Source organism: Monodelphis domestica, chromosome 2, assembly GCF_027887165.1.
Source record: "Monodelphis domestica isolate mMonDom1 chromosome 2, mMonDom1.pri, whole genome shotgun sequence".
Lineage (NCBI taxonomy): Eukaryota > Metazoa > Chordata > Mammalia > Didelphimorphia > Didelphidae > Monodelphis > Monodelphis domestica.
The window spans coordinates 358,330,585-358,346,379 of NC_077228.1; positions in this window are offsets into that span (position 1 = coordinate 358,330,585).

The following is a 15,795-nucleotide window of genomic DNA, read 5'->3' on the forward strand; positions in this document are numbered from 1 at the left end:
TAGTTTGGTAGAATTCCCTCTTTGCTTATTATGTCAAATAGTTTGTATAGTATTGGGATTAACTGTTCTTTGAATGTTTGATAGAATTCACTGGTGAATCCATCAGGCCCTGGGGATTTTTTCTTAGGGAGTTCTTTGATGGCCTGTTGGATTTCATTTTCTGATATGGGATTATTTAAAAATTATATTTCTTCTTTGTTAGTCTAGATAGTTTTTTTTTTTGTAAATTTCATCCATATCACTTAGATTGGTATATTTATTGCCATATAATTGGGCAAAGTAATTTTTAATGATGCCTTAATTTCCTCTTCTTTGGAGGTGATGTCCCCCTTTTCATCTTTGATGCTTTTAATTTGCTTTTCTTCTTTCCTTTTTAAAATTAGATTGACCAGTATTTTGTCTATTTTGTTTGTTTTTTTTCAAAGTACCAGCTTCTAGTCTTATTTAATATTTAATAGTTCTATCACTTTAGGATCTCTAGATTGGTTTTCTTCTGGGGCTTTTTAATTTGTTCTCTTTCAAGTTTTTTTATTTGCATTTCCAATTCATTGATCTCTGCCTTCCCAAGTTTGTTAATATATGCACTCAGGGATATGAATTTACCTCTGATTACTGCTTTGGCTGCATCCCAAAAGGTTTGAAAGTATGTCTCACCATTGTCATTTTCCTCAATAAAATTATTAATTGTTTCTATGATTTGTTCTCTAACTAACTGACTTTGGAGTATCATATTATTTAAATTCCAATTAGTTCTGATTTGGTTTTCCATGTACCCTTACTGATCATTTTTTTATTTCCTTGTGATCTGAAAAGGCTGCATTTATTATTTCTGCTTTTCTGCAGTTGTATGCCATGTTTCTGTGACCTAGTGTATGGTCAATCTTTGTGAATGTGCGATGTGGTGCTGAGAAGAAGGTGTATTCCTTTTTGTCCCTATTTATTTTTCTCCATATATCTATTATCTCTAATTTTTCTAAGATTTCATTCACTTCTTTTACCTCTTTCTTATTTATTTTTTGATTTGATTTATCTAAATTTTATAGTGGTTGGCTCAAATCTCCCACTAATATGGTTTTACTGTCTATTTCTTCCTTTAATTCTCCTAGTTTCTCCATTAGAAATTTGTGTGCTATACTATTTGATGCATACATGTTCATTAGTGATATTTTCTCATCATCTAAAGTCCCTTTTAATAAAATATAGCTGCCTTCCCTATCCCTTTTAATCTGGTCTATTTTTGCTTTGACTTTGTCAGATATCATTATTGCAACTCCTGCCTTCTTTGTATTAATTGATGCCCAGAAGGTCTTACTCCATCCTTTAATTTTGACCTTGTGAGTATCTACTAGCCTCATGTGTGTTTGTTGAAGACAACATATGCTAGGGTTTTGGATTCCAATCCACTCTGCTATTTGTCTACATTTTATGGGTGAGTTCTTCCCATTCACGTTCAAAGTTATGATTGTCACTTGTGGACTCCCTGACATTTTGATATCCTCCCCTAATTCTGACCTTTCTTCTTCAGCTATAACTTTTAAGCCAGTGATTTACATTAAATCAGTCCCCCTAGTCCCCTCCCTTGATATGTTTCCCTTTCTAGTCCCTCCATTTTCCCTCCCCCTCCCCCTCTCCTTCCCTCCCTTTTTGTGTTCCCTCCCCCCCATCCCCCTTGGTTTTCCCTTTTCTCTTTCCATGTTGGATAAGATGGAATTCAATATCCCAATGGATCTGGATGCTCTTCTCTCTCAGAGTTGATTTCACTTAGAGTAAGGTTTAAGTAAAAACTCTCTTTCTCTCCTTCTTATAGGAGTTTTCTTCCCCTCCCCTTCCAATGGGTATTTTTGCGTGAGAAAGATTATTCTATTTAGTTTTTCCCCCTTTTTCTTGGAGTATATCTTAGTGCCATCAACGATTCCCCTCTCCCTTTTCCTTTCTATCCCCCCCTTTCTCCATATCATCTTAATGCCCCAAACTTTCCCAATGCGTGATTCTTCTTACTTATTTTTTGATATTTTTTGTACCTAAAATTTATAGAAAAGACACAAAACAGGGATCATTAATATGGAGAATAAAAATCCTTTACTAAAATATCTATTTACATTTTGGAAAGGGTATCCTTAGGCATTTTGAATTTTAAAGGGCTGAAACAGTATTTATCTTCCTCTATCAAAATCATGTGTTCTTTGTATTTGCCTATCAGTTGTCCAGATTAAAAATCTTTGAGGCACTCTTCTTCATCCCATATAGCCAATTTATTGGGAAATATACAAAATGCCTTTTCAGCATCTCTGATATTTGTCCCCTTCACTTGCTCTCTCTCTTTTTGATTCTATATTTTTATACAGTTTCATTTTACAAAGATTTACATGATACCACCCCTCATGAGAGGTTTCTTGTAACATAGTAAAACAAGTAAGCAAAGCTAACACTAAATTGTTCTGCAAATGCCTGCAACATTTCACATCTATGGCACCCACAACACTTCTCTATTATTTATATATTAACAGAAATCCACTTTACTTCCCTCTCAACTCCTATCTCATTTTAAATGCATATATATATATATATATATATATATATACACACACACATGATTATATACATACCTTTATATATGAGAGAGGTGGAAAGAGAGAAAATAGTGAATAATGGTTGTATTCAATGTCAAATTCAGCAAACATTTATTAACTACCTACTATGTGCATGGCAACATGTTGGGTACTATGAATGTCAAGATTAAACATTATACAATCTCTGCCATTATAATATGAAAAATGTAAGAGATAGATCTAGGTAATAAATATTAGGGATATTAGAGGTTTGATGGGATAAATTATTCCATCCCTATAGTGAATCAAACTTAATAGGTACTTAATAAATATTTACTGATTTGGCAATAAATCTCTGGAGAATGTTTATCATTATTAGAGATGACATAGCCATAACACATAGCTTAGTGGTAGATTTAAATTCATGTGCTTGAAAAATCAGGCCACCTAAATTATATGTTGTTTGTTCTTTCAGAGTTTCTTCAGTTGAGTTAATTTTTTTTTGCTTGCTGTGCCTGGAAGGGTGCTGGTAATCTTAGATAGACCCTAAGATCTCCCCATTTTTCTTCTCTGTAAACCTTTCTGTCAAGGTTCCATGTTGTCACTGCTTGTTTTGTGAATAAAGGTTTGAAGGTCTTACTTCAGAGGTATTCAGCGTGATTCTTTCATAAGGCAGTAGAGTAGCTGGCTATTTGGAGCACAGTGCCAAGACTTTATTTTCTATGATGCATTTTAAACAAATGTGCAGATTGAAACAGCAGTACTAAATAAACCTCTAGATCTGGTAAAATACTGAGAATCATGGCAAGAGAGGACTTGGTTCAGCACACGAGGAAATACACTGAATATTAATGAAGTGTCAATTTTTTTCCCCATAGAAATAATATAATGTGTTCAAGGCTGATGCAGGGTTCATCTGCTTTGAAAATAGATTACCCAGTAACTGATATTGTTTGAGAGACAAAACCAGATTTGAATATATTTTCCTGAAGAGCTGAACTTAAATGACCTTTGCTAGAAAGTAAAGAGGAAAACTATGTCTTTTTGTCTATAAATGCATGTGTGTATGTGTGTATATATATCCTATATATGTATCTATTTATACACGCTCATATATTTCAACACCACTGGAAAGCAAATAAACTATAATTACTATTGACCTTTTTAATGTTTAGAACCTTAAGACAATAAACTAGTTTTACATCTTTATATCTGAACTGAAGCTGCCCAAGTAATGAGATCTTAATTAGGATGCCTGTTTGAAATAGTATATGTTGATTTAAATGATAAAAATGTGAATTCCCAGAAAAAAATAACTATCGATAAAAAAAAGTCACTGGGAGGCACAGCCATAGCTAATAGTGTTGGGGGGCATATATTTCTCTACTGCAACCAGTGCCAAGGTCCTTAAAAATCTCCTTAACACTGGGCTAGTCCAATAATGGCATATTTATACCAGTATTTAATTATATAATTTACAGACTTATATAGATGTCTATGTGTATGTATGCTTATATTGCTAGACTTCCAAATGGATCTGGGTAAAGTCCAGTGAATGGTGATTTTCTTGTGATCTTTAATAAGAGCATGAAGTCTTCCCCCAGGTGTTTTCGTTTTTTTAATTTCAGTGTTATCAGGTCAAACTTAGGGAAAATTCTTCATGCTCTTGACCACTGGGAAAAGTATTTTTTTTCCCCTGGGAAACACATCCCTCTGTGCTTTCCTTCACCCCCTCTCCATCATGCTCCGTCTCCCCTTGCCTTGAAGTATTTCTTTTGTTTGTCTCTATTACAGCAACGTGCAGTGACACAATGTTTCTGCACAGTGGGGGTTGGCAATCTCCGAAGAGGCTTTCCAGCGTTGCTTTTTAGACTGAAATCATTACAATCTTCAATAGCTCCATGGATTTGAAAAACTAGCACATTATTATTCTCAGGACCATCTTGATGTAAAAAGAGGCTATTTGCTTGGTGATTCTCTCCCTCCCTAGTCTCCCCCTTCCCACCAATCTGCCCTCAACTAACCACCCCCCTCCACTCACCCCCCAACCTTGCTTCTCTCCATGCAAGTTTCTTTCACACACCTAAGGCCAGTTTTAAGGTCCTGGTTGTCGTTCATCATTCCAGTTCGGAGGCATGGGTGTTTTCCTTTTTGTTTTTAGGGATTTTACACTGGCTAAGCAAGATATCCAGGCATAGCCTAATTTCTCTACCCAAAGATTGGCAGGACAAATTTTCCAAAAGCAGCAAAGCTTTACCCTTTTTTGGATGCCACAGCTATTAGTGGCACCTTGATGCCTCCCAAAACCTACCATTATATTTATATCCACAGGTTATTAGGGCTATTTTTGGCAAGTAATTTCCATATAGGGCATATATAAAGGTGTGAATTCTACATATGTAAATGTGTACCTGATATTGAACCCATGTCCACATCAAAATCTAGTTGTAAAAGCTTTAACATTTCAATGGGATTAGTAAAAGTAAAGTGTATAATACTTACTTGAACAGGGTTTTTGTAATGTTCCCACTGGATTCATTTACATTTACAATAATGATAAATATAAATAATGAAATGAGACATCAAAAATAAATTTAAAACATATAATTCAATGGCCTCCTATATGCATTATAGCCTATTTATACTCACTGCCCCATGTCATTTCCCCAATCCTACTGTGTACCTATGTGCAATTTTTTTCAATCAAAGGCTTTCTTGTTAATAATTTGGGATATTGGGAATGCAATAAAATATTGTTTCAATCAATATGTATCTTTTTATTATGCATTCCCCTGCAAAGTCCTTTTAAAATGAAGTTGATTTCCATCAATGAGGGATTATTTAAGTGTGCTCTTACCTAATATTTGAAACTTTTATGTGATATTTATTGGTTATTTCCATGTCAGAGATGCTAGTCTAGCTCTCTAATTCTGATCGTCAGCATCCAAATAGAGTGGCTAGATGTACAAACATAAATGAAACCGAGAGAGAGAGAGAGAGAGAGAGAGAGAGAGAGAGAGAGAGAGAGAGAGAGAGAGAGAAAGAGAGACAGAGACAGAGACAGAGAGACAGAGAGAGAGAGATGTAGTTTCAGGTCTTGATGGGATAAGATGATTTCTTAAATCATTATGATTTTTTTCTTGGTTTCTAAATTATTTTTCACTCAGGTCCTAAATTTGTTTCTTAGATTATTTTGATTGAGAGGAAGAAGAAGTTGTTCATATTTAATTAAACTGCTTTTATTACAGGATTGTGGTTGATAAACAACTTACTGTCATCCATCTTTCCCAAATTAGAAAGCTTAGCATTATATTACATGGACATTAGGTCATTAATACATGCTTGTGACTTGAGCACACCTTGAGCTTTACTGCCTCATTGTTTTGTCCATGTTGTTCCCTCCATGTACTTTTTTCCCTTTAGTAAATACACCCATACACAGAGAATCTGTACCTCAAAATTTGCACATCTGTCAATGTCCAGACAGTGCCATCTTTTACAATGCATCCCCCACCTACAACTGGATGTGATCTTCTCCATTACTAAAATATATATATTTTTTGTACTTCTTATATAGCATTTGCACTGTTTTAAAGTGGTTGTTTACAAAAATATTTTAATTTTCTTTGTAGGCTGTCAACTCGTGGAGACATATTCTGTTTTTCATAGTGTTTGACACAAGAGTACTTCAGAAATATTTGTCAAATGAATGGATGAAAGAAAATACATAGTGTAATGGAAAAACATTGTTAGTGAGTTCTAGTTCAAATCCAGCATCTACTGATTGCTACTTTATGATTTTAGGAATGCTGTTTTGCCTCTATGAACCTTGATGTTCTTATCTATTAAAAATGAGTTCATGGTGCCTCAGCTCCCTTCTAGCTCCTAATCTACGATTCCACAGATTATGACAAATTATCTCACTCACTTAACTCCTGTTTGTTTCTCAATAAGTACAAAACAATAAGAATTTAGGTGGTACATTTAGGTGGTACAATGGTTAGAGTGTTGGGCTTGGAGTCAGGAAGTTCTGAATTCAAATTCAGTCTCAGACACTTACTAGTTGTGCGATTTTAGGCAAGCCACTACCACCAGTTTGTCTCAGTTCCTCATATGTACAATGGGGGCACATCTGAGAAGGAAATGGCAAACCACTTCAGTATCTTTGCCAAGAAATCCCATGGACAAACGTCCATAGGGTAATGTAGAGTACTACATGTCCGAACCACTGAACAACAGCTACAGGAGCACTAATAATAGGGATTTACCCCTCCTACCCCGAAGCATGGTGAGAGAACTAATCTATTTTTACCATCTTTATCAGACCCCTTTATAAGCAAATCTCTATGTAAATATAGATCATCACATGTGAGAGTCTGCTGAGGAAAAAGTCAGTAATATAGAAATTCAGTCGTAGCTTGCTTTGGCCATGATCTATTAACAGGAATATAATGGGAAAAAGAGTAAGTAGTTCAACCTTAGTCTAGCATGTGCAAATGACAGCTGATCCAAATGCACTAGTTGCTAAAAAGGTTATGAATGATGTCATTTGCATCAGGATAGTCAAAGACTTTTGCTTGACTTTTCAGCTCTATTTACAGAGACCCAAAATGGTCTTGCCTGTTTGTTTATCTAAAATATGTTCTCTGTGAGTGCCAAAAAGGAATTGCTACTGTAATCCTAGGTATCAATTTGCTTCCTGTAAGATATTGCCTTATGATCCTTTCTAGGTTCTCTTTTTATTTTTTTTCTAATCCAAAACCCTAGAGGCATCATTTCAGCCTAAGTCAGTGATTTAGGGGCTCTCATGCTTTTATTTATAAATGTGTATGCCATAAAAAATTACATAGCATTGAATATAATGAAAGCTGGCCACAAATTTTTGCTTTGAAAATCACAAATGGGTCCTAGTAAAAAATAGTTTTTGCCCAGCCATTTTTACCACTTGGTGCTGAAGTAGTCACCTTCTTGCATATGCCTAAACTAATTTTAAATCCAATTTAGGAGTTGGTGCTTTTGCTCTGTGGGAAATGTGGAATATTGGCACCCTGGAGGTATACAACTATAGCCTGGTATTTTGTCACTTGGGTGATTACCAGACTATGTCCCAAGTAGAGCTTCTGGAACTGGGGTAACACCAATAGAGGCTTGGACTTGGAGCACCATTTTCTTGCCAAGCCTGCTTGTTTCTACATCTATCATCTATTGCCTCTTCTCTCTTCTGACATTTCCACTATCTTTTTCATGCCCTTTTAACCCCATGCCTGGACTATTGCAATAATCTGCTGGTTTGTTTCTGTGTGTCAACATATTAGTCCATCTTCTAATCAGTTGCCTAAGTGATCTTTGTAAAGTACATGTGTAACAATATCATGCCCCACCCACTTAGTCTTATAAACATCAATGGCATTTTATTACCTCTAAGATCAAATAGAAAATATTTCTTTGTCTTTTAATACTCTTTACAACTTTACCCCTTTTTAATTTTCCAATTTTCTTGTATTTTATTCCCCAATGAGAACTAGAAGATCAAACAATGAAATGACCTTCTTGCTCTTTCTCACAGAGATCATAGCATCACTGACTTTTCATTAACTATGTGGAAAGGGGGAAGAAAAGAATAAGAATGTTCATAGTTCCTACTATGTGCAAGGCACTATGATCAAGTGCTTTTTACAAATAGTAGCTCATATGATACAACTCTGCATGGTTGGTGCTATTATTATCCCCATTTTACAGTTGAGGAAACAGAGGTTAAATTCCCAGGGTTATACATCTAGTAAATGTTGAGTTAGATTAGAACTTAATTCTACATGACTCTAATCCCACTCTTCTATAGTCTGTGCCACTAGACAGCTCTCAAAATAGCTAGCACTTATATTACACAATAATTTATAAACATATGTAATTTTATTTATGTAACTCTACCTCACATCTGGTCTCTCCTGCCTCAGTTCAAATTTCACTTTCTATGAGAAGCCTTTCCTATCTTCCCTTATACTACCATTTTTCTTCTGAGGTGACTTCTAATTTCCCCTGTATATATTTTGTATGTCCATAGTTTTGATGTCTTCCCCATTAGAATGGAAGCTCCCTAAGGAGAGGGCTTATTTTTGCCTTTCTTTGGGTCCCTAGCTTTTAGCACAGGACCTTGTACATAGTAATAATAAATGTTGATGGCAGATTGAACAAATGGGGAGGATTTGTGCTATCTACCTGGGAAGGACTATTTTTTTAAAAAAATTGTGAATTTAATAATTGACAAATAAAGATCATGTAAAAGTATAAAGAAATAGAAATATATTAAAAGTAGAAGGAAGAAAAGGGAAGAGGATTGTACATGAAATTGAACTTCTATTAGACAAAGATAAATATAAATATTTATAAATATAAATACCTATATGCATATATGTAATCTCATAAGATAATAGATTTAAACCTAAAAGGAAAATCAGAATTTTAGAAAATATCATATCCACATCACTCCTTCTATACATAAAGAGACAAGTCAATAGAGCTTAAAAACCCTGCCCATGGTCCCAAAATTATTAACTGCCAGAGAAAAAATTGAATCTAGTCTTCTTGACTCAAAGTCCACTACTCCATGTTCTACTTTTTCTCCTCCCTCTTACTTTCTAAGTTATCTGTGCCATAGTGCCTTCTTTGTTTCTGCCCAAGGTAATACCTTTGACAGCATTAAGATTTGAACTGCTCTCAATCAGTGTAGACTACTGGATTTCAGTCCACTGACGTGATCTTTATGGCATGGGCCAGAATGTTATGTTGTCTTCTGGTGAGAATATTGGAATGCCTAAAAATGATTTCAGAGTTTAGTGCATTTCTGGACTTTGAGTCTTAAGCTTTGCAACCCTTAAATCTGCTATATGATTTCAAACAACCAACTCACTAACCAAATATGAGACTTTATTTTTTATGTGACAGACATTTTGCTAAATATAGAGCATACAAAGTCACAAATGAGACAGCCTTAAGAAACTCACATTCTATTGAACAAAATGTATACTATACATATTTTTAAATTGTACAAAATAAATATTGGGTAATTTCTGGAAGGATATAGTCACAGCTGACTTTATGTATGAAAAGAAACTCCCTGTAAGAGATGGTATCTGAGCTCAGCTTTGAAACTAAGGATTCTCAGAGTCAGATATAAGGAAGACAGGGAGATGACTCAAACAAAAGCATGGAGTGGCTTCTGGGAGGAAGAAAAAGGTTCCAGATTGACTGTTCACAGAAAGTCAGAAGGGTAGTAATAATGAACATTAAGCTTGGGAATTTATGCTGAATCGAGGTTGTGAAAGACTTTAAATGCCAAAGTTTTTGTTTGATCTAGAAGATAAGTCATTTATTAAGCAGGAAAATTACATATAAGTTAGATCTGTACTCTAGGAATACATATCTCTGCAGTATATCACTTAGGAATCTTATTTTTTTCCTTATAGTCTGGTTTTCTTCTTAGAAAATAAAATGGTGATGATGACAATATTTTTGTTGCCACAAATGATAAAGACAGTGTGAATTATATTTTCTTTGACCTAAACTTCATATCACAATCTGGGATGGAAGGAGGGAAATGGAGGGAGGAAACAAATATTTATTAATTGCCTACCCAGTAGTACTATGAAAAGAATATGGAATGATAAATTTAGAGAAACAAACACTTGGATCATGGCATGGGTAAAATCCATTATAACAGAAAGCAGACCATCTATAAATTGGCAGGAAAGACCTTCAAAAAGCTTAGTACAAGGCTTTAAAAAGAGGGAATAATTTTCATTTAAAAACATATTTTTATTATAAAATTATTTCATATGGCATCAGTGTTTTGTCTCAAATTTTAAGTTGCTTCACTTTTAAGACTCATGTTTACTAAATTAAGTGACTTTAAAAAATTAATTTTAGAAGTCATGAATCAAATGTCCCTAAATCAGATCCCATTTGCAAATTAGCAGATGGATGAAACCATTTGCAAATGGATTGTTTTATGCATATAAGTTGTACGAACTACATGATGCTAAACATGCTGATGAAAACAAAAAAAAAAAGTTCCTTTGGATCATCAGATATTTGTTGACCATTGTCAAACATTCAGATAGGAGAATTTATTTTTCGTGTTTCATTTGCACATAAAATAATACTGGTGGAAGAAAAGTATGAGATTTTAAAAGTAAAAGTAGTTTCTAGCTATCTGTCCAATTTCTCATACACCACAATTCTGTTGTACTATCAAAAGGATCTCAATTTCTTTTTTATATGCTATATAATTTCAAAGATTTGTTAGTTGCTTAGAATTTACTGTATAGTCATCACTGACATGCCTCATAAAGTGGCTACTTTAAATAACATAAAAAGAGAAAGTTTGTTTTCATAATGAGCATTTCATTACTGGGTTTCACCATTTGTGATGCATTTCTTGTTGTCAAACGTTGGGATAGAAGCTGGGAAACACAGTATTCTGTATGGTCCCTTAGGAACCTGAAATATGTAACAGTGTTTGAAAAAAAATGTACCAATACTTTCTTAACAGCTTGTACCTTACCCAATATTAACCCGCTGGGCATATTGGAGCTGTAAGGAATCTGGACACAGTAGTAAGCTCTTGCTGGAAAAAAAAATGCACCGATCAATAGCCTGCATTACTGTAAAAATCCTTCTGGGCTTAAAATTTTATTTTCTTGTATTAGGCTAGGAACCCTGAAGAGTAGGGACGAGGGCTAATCAAAGAAATAGTAGAACACAGTATTTGTGTTCCAATACATGACAATCTCTATAAAGTACATTATGTTTTCAGTGTAGAGGACTATAACATACATCTTTATTTTTTTTCCTAGACATACATACACATAACAATAACTTCATCTTGTTTCAAGGTATACTAAATAAAATGTTGTTGGAGTCAACTTTCTACAGGAAGAATCTCAAGTGGGTAAATATTTTCAGTAGCATTGTTTTTATTAATGCTCACTTGAAATTTAAATTTTACTCCACTTTTTTAAATTTTAAATTAATTAATTTATTTGTTTATTACATTACAACACCCAATTAACTCCCTCCCTTTTCTCCACCTCCACATTAGGGAATGCATAATCACACCAACATTTTAAAAATTACACCATATTACATTGTCTTCTTTTTTTGAGGAATTTCACCATTAGACTTAATAGACCTATAAAGAAAATATTAAATTTGAGTTCAAAGCACCTAAATCTACATTCCAATATATGCAACTTTGGGATTTCAGCTTTCTAAGCTTTAGTTTCCTTCTTAGTAATATAAGTAAATTGAACTTATTGATGACTACATTATTCTGTTCCTGAATTTATGATTTTCATTAAATGATCTTTTTTTGTTGCATGATGATACACAAATTTCACCAGAAGAACCAAGAAAACATTACATACAGCAACACAAATATTGTTTGAAAAATGACTGGTGAATTTCCACCTTCAGAGAAAGAACTGAAATCGAAATAAACAAGACATAGTTTTGTATATACATATACATTTTTGTTTAATGATACCTTCTCTAATGCTGGAAAGGGAGGGAAGAAGGGAGTTACCTGGGAATTTTATTGTAATAAAGAAATTTAAAACAAAAATATTTTTACATTCCTTCATTCTGTGGGTTCTTTTAATAGATAGTTAAGAGGTATTATAGAGTGACTGGAGAGATATCTTTAACGTCAGAAATAAGTATGTTTAAATTCTACCTATGACTAATATAATCTGTTACAATAGCCAAGAAACTCTCAATGCTTGTAATTAATACACGTAACATACAAATTAGGCGGTTGGAGAGTTGAAGTTCTGAATTCCATTTCTAACTAAGACACTAGCTATTTTGGGAAAGTCACTTAACTTTTCTGAGTCAGTTTCCTTATTTGTAAAATAGGGTAGAAATAGCTCCTACCCCAGAGGTTTGTTTTGAGGATAAAAAAATAGCCTATGTAAAATGTTTTGCTAATTTTAAAACTTTAAAGCGCTTTCTGCTCTTAGTAGTAGTTGTAGTAGAAGAAGGAGAAACAGAAGAAGAAGAAAAAGAAGAAGATGATGATGGTGAATAAAGGTTAAGTGACTTACCCAGGGTTGTACAGATAATAACTATTTAAGAACAGATTTGAATCAAGTCTCTCCATCATCAGGTTTAGCACTTTATCAATGGCAGCACCTAGCTGATTCAAGAACTGGGAGTTTCTGACAAGAATTATAGCACTAGTCAGAATCCCCATAATCTTCCTGCTGTACCACACCAGTAGACTAAATTGCATATATATTAACTTAAAATAGTTTTCCATTTTTGAAAAAAGATACTTTAAGCATAAATTTGAAAAAAAGACTACAACCATGTTGAAGCTTTTAAAATAATTATTGTACTAAGAAAATTGAATGATAGAGATTTTACCTCTTTACTGAATCTTTCATTTAAGAAATGAGTAATGTTATTTGGGAGTTTGTGAAGTTTGGAAAGGTACTTTTTTTGATAATCCATCTGGAAACTTCTACTTTATTGGTTAAAAAAAAGAGTTAAATGCCTGTTAGAAGGCAAAAACAGGTGATATATTTTAGATAAAAAAAAATTAGAGTTATTGATCTTGGATGGTAAAATGAAAACTTTCTTACTTAGAGAATCTTTGGTCATGATTTTCCTAGACTTTTAATGGTTTCATTATTTTCCCAGCAATCATCTCTCAGAGCATGAAAATGAAATGTGGATTCTAATTCTTCAAACAATGCTTCTAAGGAAAGTGAAGGTCAAATTTTAAAATAAAGAAAAATTGTCTTTAGATATTTTTCGGGAGTGATGATTGATGTGTTTAAAATAATATTAAAATTGATTCACTCTATTCATTCAACAATCTTTTACTATGTGCTAAGCTCTAGAAGAGATATAAAAAGTTAAGATAAATCATGGATTGTCCTCATGTAGTTTAAATTCTGTTACTAGAATAAGAAACATACATTGAAAGCAAAATATATAAAAACAAATAAACATATATGTAAATAAATTCATTAATCCAACAAGCATTTTAATACCTAACATATGTCACCTCACTTAATAATTGTGATATTAAGAAAAAAAAGAACAACTTCCTATCTTCAAAGACCTTATATTCTATTGAATTTAGAAGTTTTGTTTTATTTTATTTTTCCTGCTCTCTTAAGGAGAGCAGTAAGAGATTTTAGGAGCTGTTGAGTTTTTGGTTTATTCACTATTCAGTGTAAATATTTACTGCTATAGTATAAAAATCTCCCTGGTAATGTTTCTTTTTTTGCTCTAATTTTCCACTCCTTCTTTTCTCCCCTAATAGATTCTGTTGAAAGGGTTAGGATATAATATGAGCAGGTTTATTTATTTATTTTTTTTACCCTCATTTATTTGTTACAGATTTCCACAAACAGAAGAATTCCCTTTTGTTTTCTGAGTTTGGGATTGTTTTCCAGGACAGTACCATTAATGTCTGTGTTTATCTTGCTTTATCAAAACTTGGAATATGAAGTCATATTTGATAATTCCCCTTTTAGCTTAGCATTGCAAAATCTATTATTCCAAAGCTAGAATTGCATGGCTGTATCCAACCTCAGCCAGTGCTGCATCAGCACTTTGAATCATGACAGATCAGAGACGATGGGTCTGAATGCATAATTATTGTGACATAGTAGTTAGTTAGTTGATAAAGGTTTGCACACACAATTAAGAAAACAGGCTTCATAAATTGGGGTTGTTCCTCAAGGAACTGGGAATCAGGAACTGAGAGGGGGCTTCAAACTTCCCTCTGCCTCCTGGAATGCCATGGTTTCAGAATGTCTTGGCAGCCTCCAGTATGGACTTCACCTCATGCATAATGATGTCTTCCTTTCCTCTCCACCCATAACCCCTCCCATTCCAGAACAGTTTTGCCTTTTCAACTAGTTACTGTTACCACCATTTAATAAGAAGGCTTTCCTGGGCTTTCTAATCGAAAACTTGCTTTTATCTTTCTTCATGAAAGAATTGAAATGGCTTCTTTCAGGTTGCTGTAGCCTCTGGGGAGATAAGGACCCTGCGGTTAACAGGATGAGAGATTTTTGTTTAGAAATTTTTATTTAGACAATGAAAAATGACCTCTGTAAACTCAAAGCTATCTTATTTTTGGGCTTTAGGCTTCTGGCAGATAAATCAATTGGGCCCTTGGGACAGCAAAGGAAAAACCTTTGCAGTAACTATGTCAGGCCAACGCAATAGATTTGTTGTGTGTATGCAGTTGTGTTGAATGTAGAATGCACTTAAAAATAAATATCATTTTATTTTCTATTAAATATTCAAGATCTGGATCCTACTCTTTCAGCTGTTGCAAGTAAATATTTCTTTTTGTGATGTGAACTCGAGAAGGAGGCAGATTTTTAATATGAAAGATGTGGATAATATTGATGTTTTGATTTTGACTTTTTAATTATTTACCTGGGATTTTTCTAATGTGGGATGCCTTTTTTTCTAGCTGAAAATATGTGCAATGATAAGTAGTTATCTTTCTTCCCATGAAATGTGAAAGGAAAAGTCAGTTGAATAAACCATCGTATGGCAGAGGAGGGGTAAAGGATTTTCATTCTTACCTAAATAATACAGTAGTTGGTTTCCAATATGCGTTTACAGATTACTAGCAAGCTTTCACACCAGTGCATCGCCACAAGGAGCTTTCCAAGTCCTCACAGCATGAATTTGCACTGCATGCTGGCTCTCTAAAGTAGGACTGTTGAACTGTGCTGTAGCTTTCCTACCTGTGTCATGTAGAGTGGAGATACAGGGTGAAAAGTTATGCAGAAATAAACCGAAAGTTGACAAGGAAGCAAATCAGCAAACAGATGCTTCACTAACATGTATCTATGTGCAACCGTTAGTGATGTAGTGTTGATCAACATGGTAAAGAGGCATTGAGAGGTAAAGAATCTAACTTCTTTCTCTCCTATTAAATGCAAAACCTAACCCACACGTTTTGAAATAACATTAAGGTTGTGATGCAAACCGACAAAGAGTCAGAAACTTGAGATGAAAGTGCATTGGGAAGGAGAGGAATGGAATGACTTAGCAAATGTTAAGTGAAAAACCAGCAGTTGAGCCAGGGAGAAAGAGAGATAGGAACAGGGAAAGACACTAGGGAAAGAAAGTGTAGTTCTGGCTTTGAATTCAAATCTTGACTTCACTATAAATACTTGTAGTTAGAAAGGTATGTGGAGGGCAGGACCTGGAT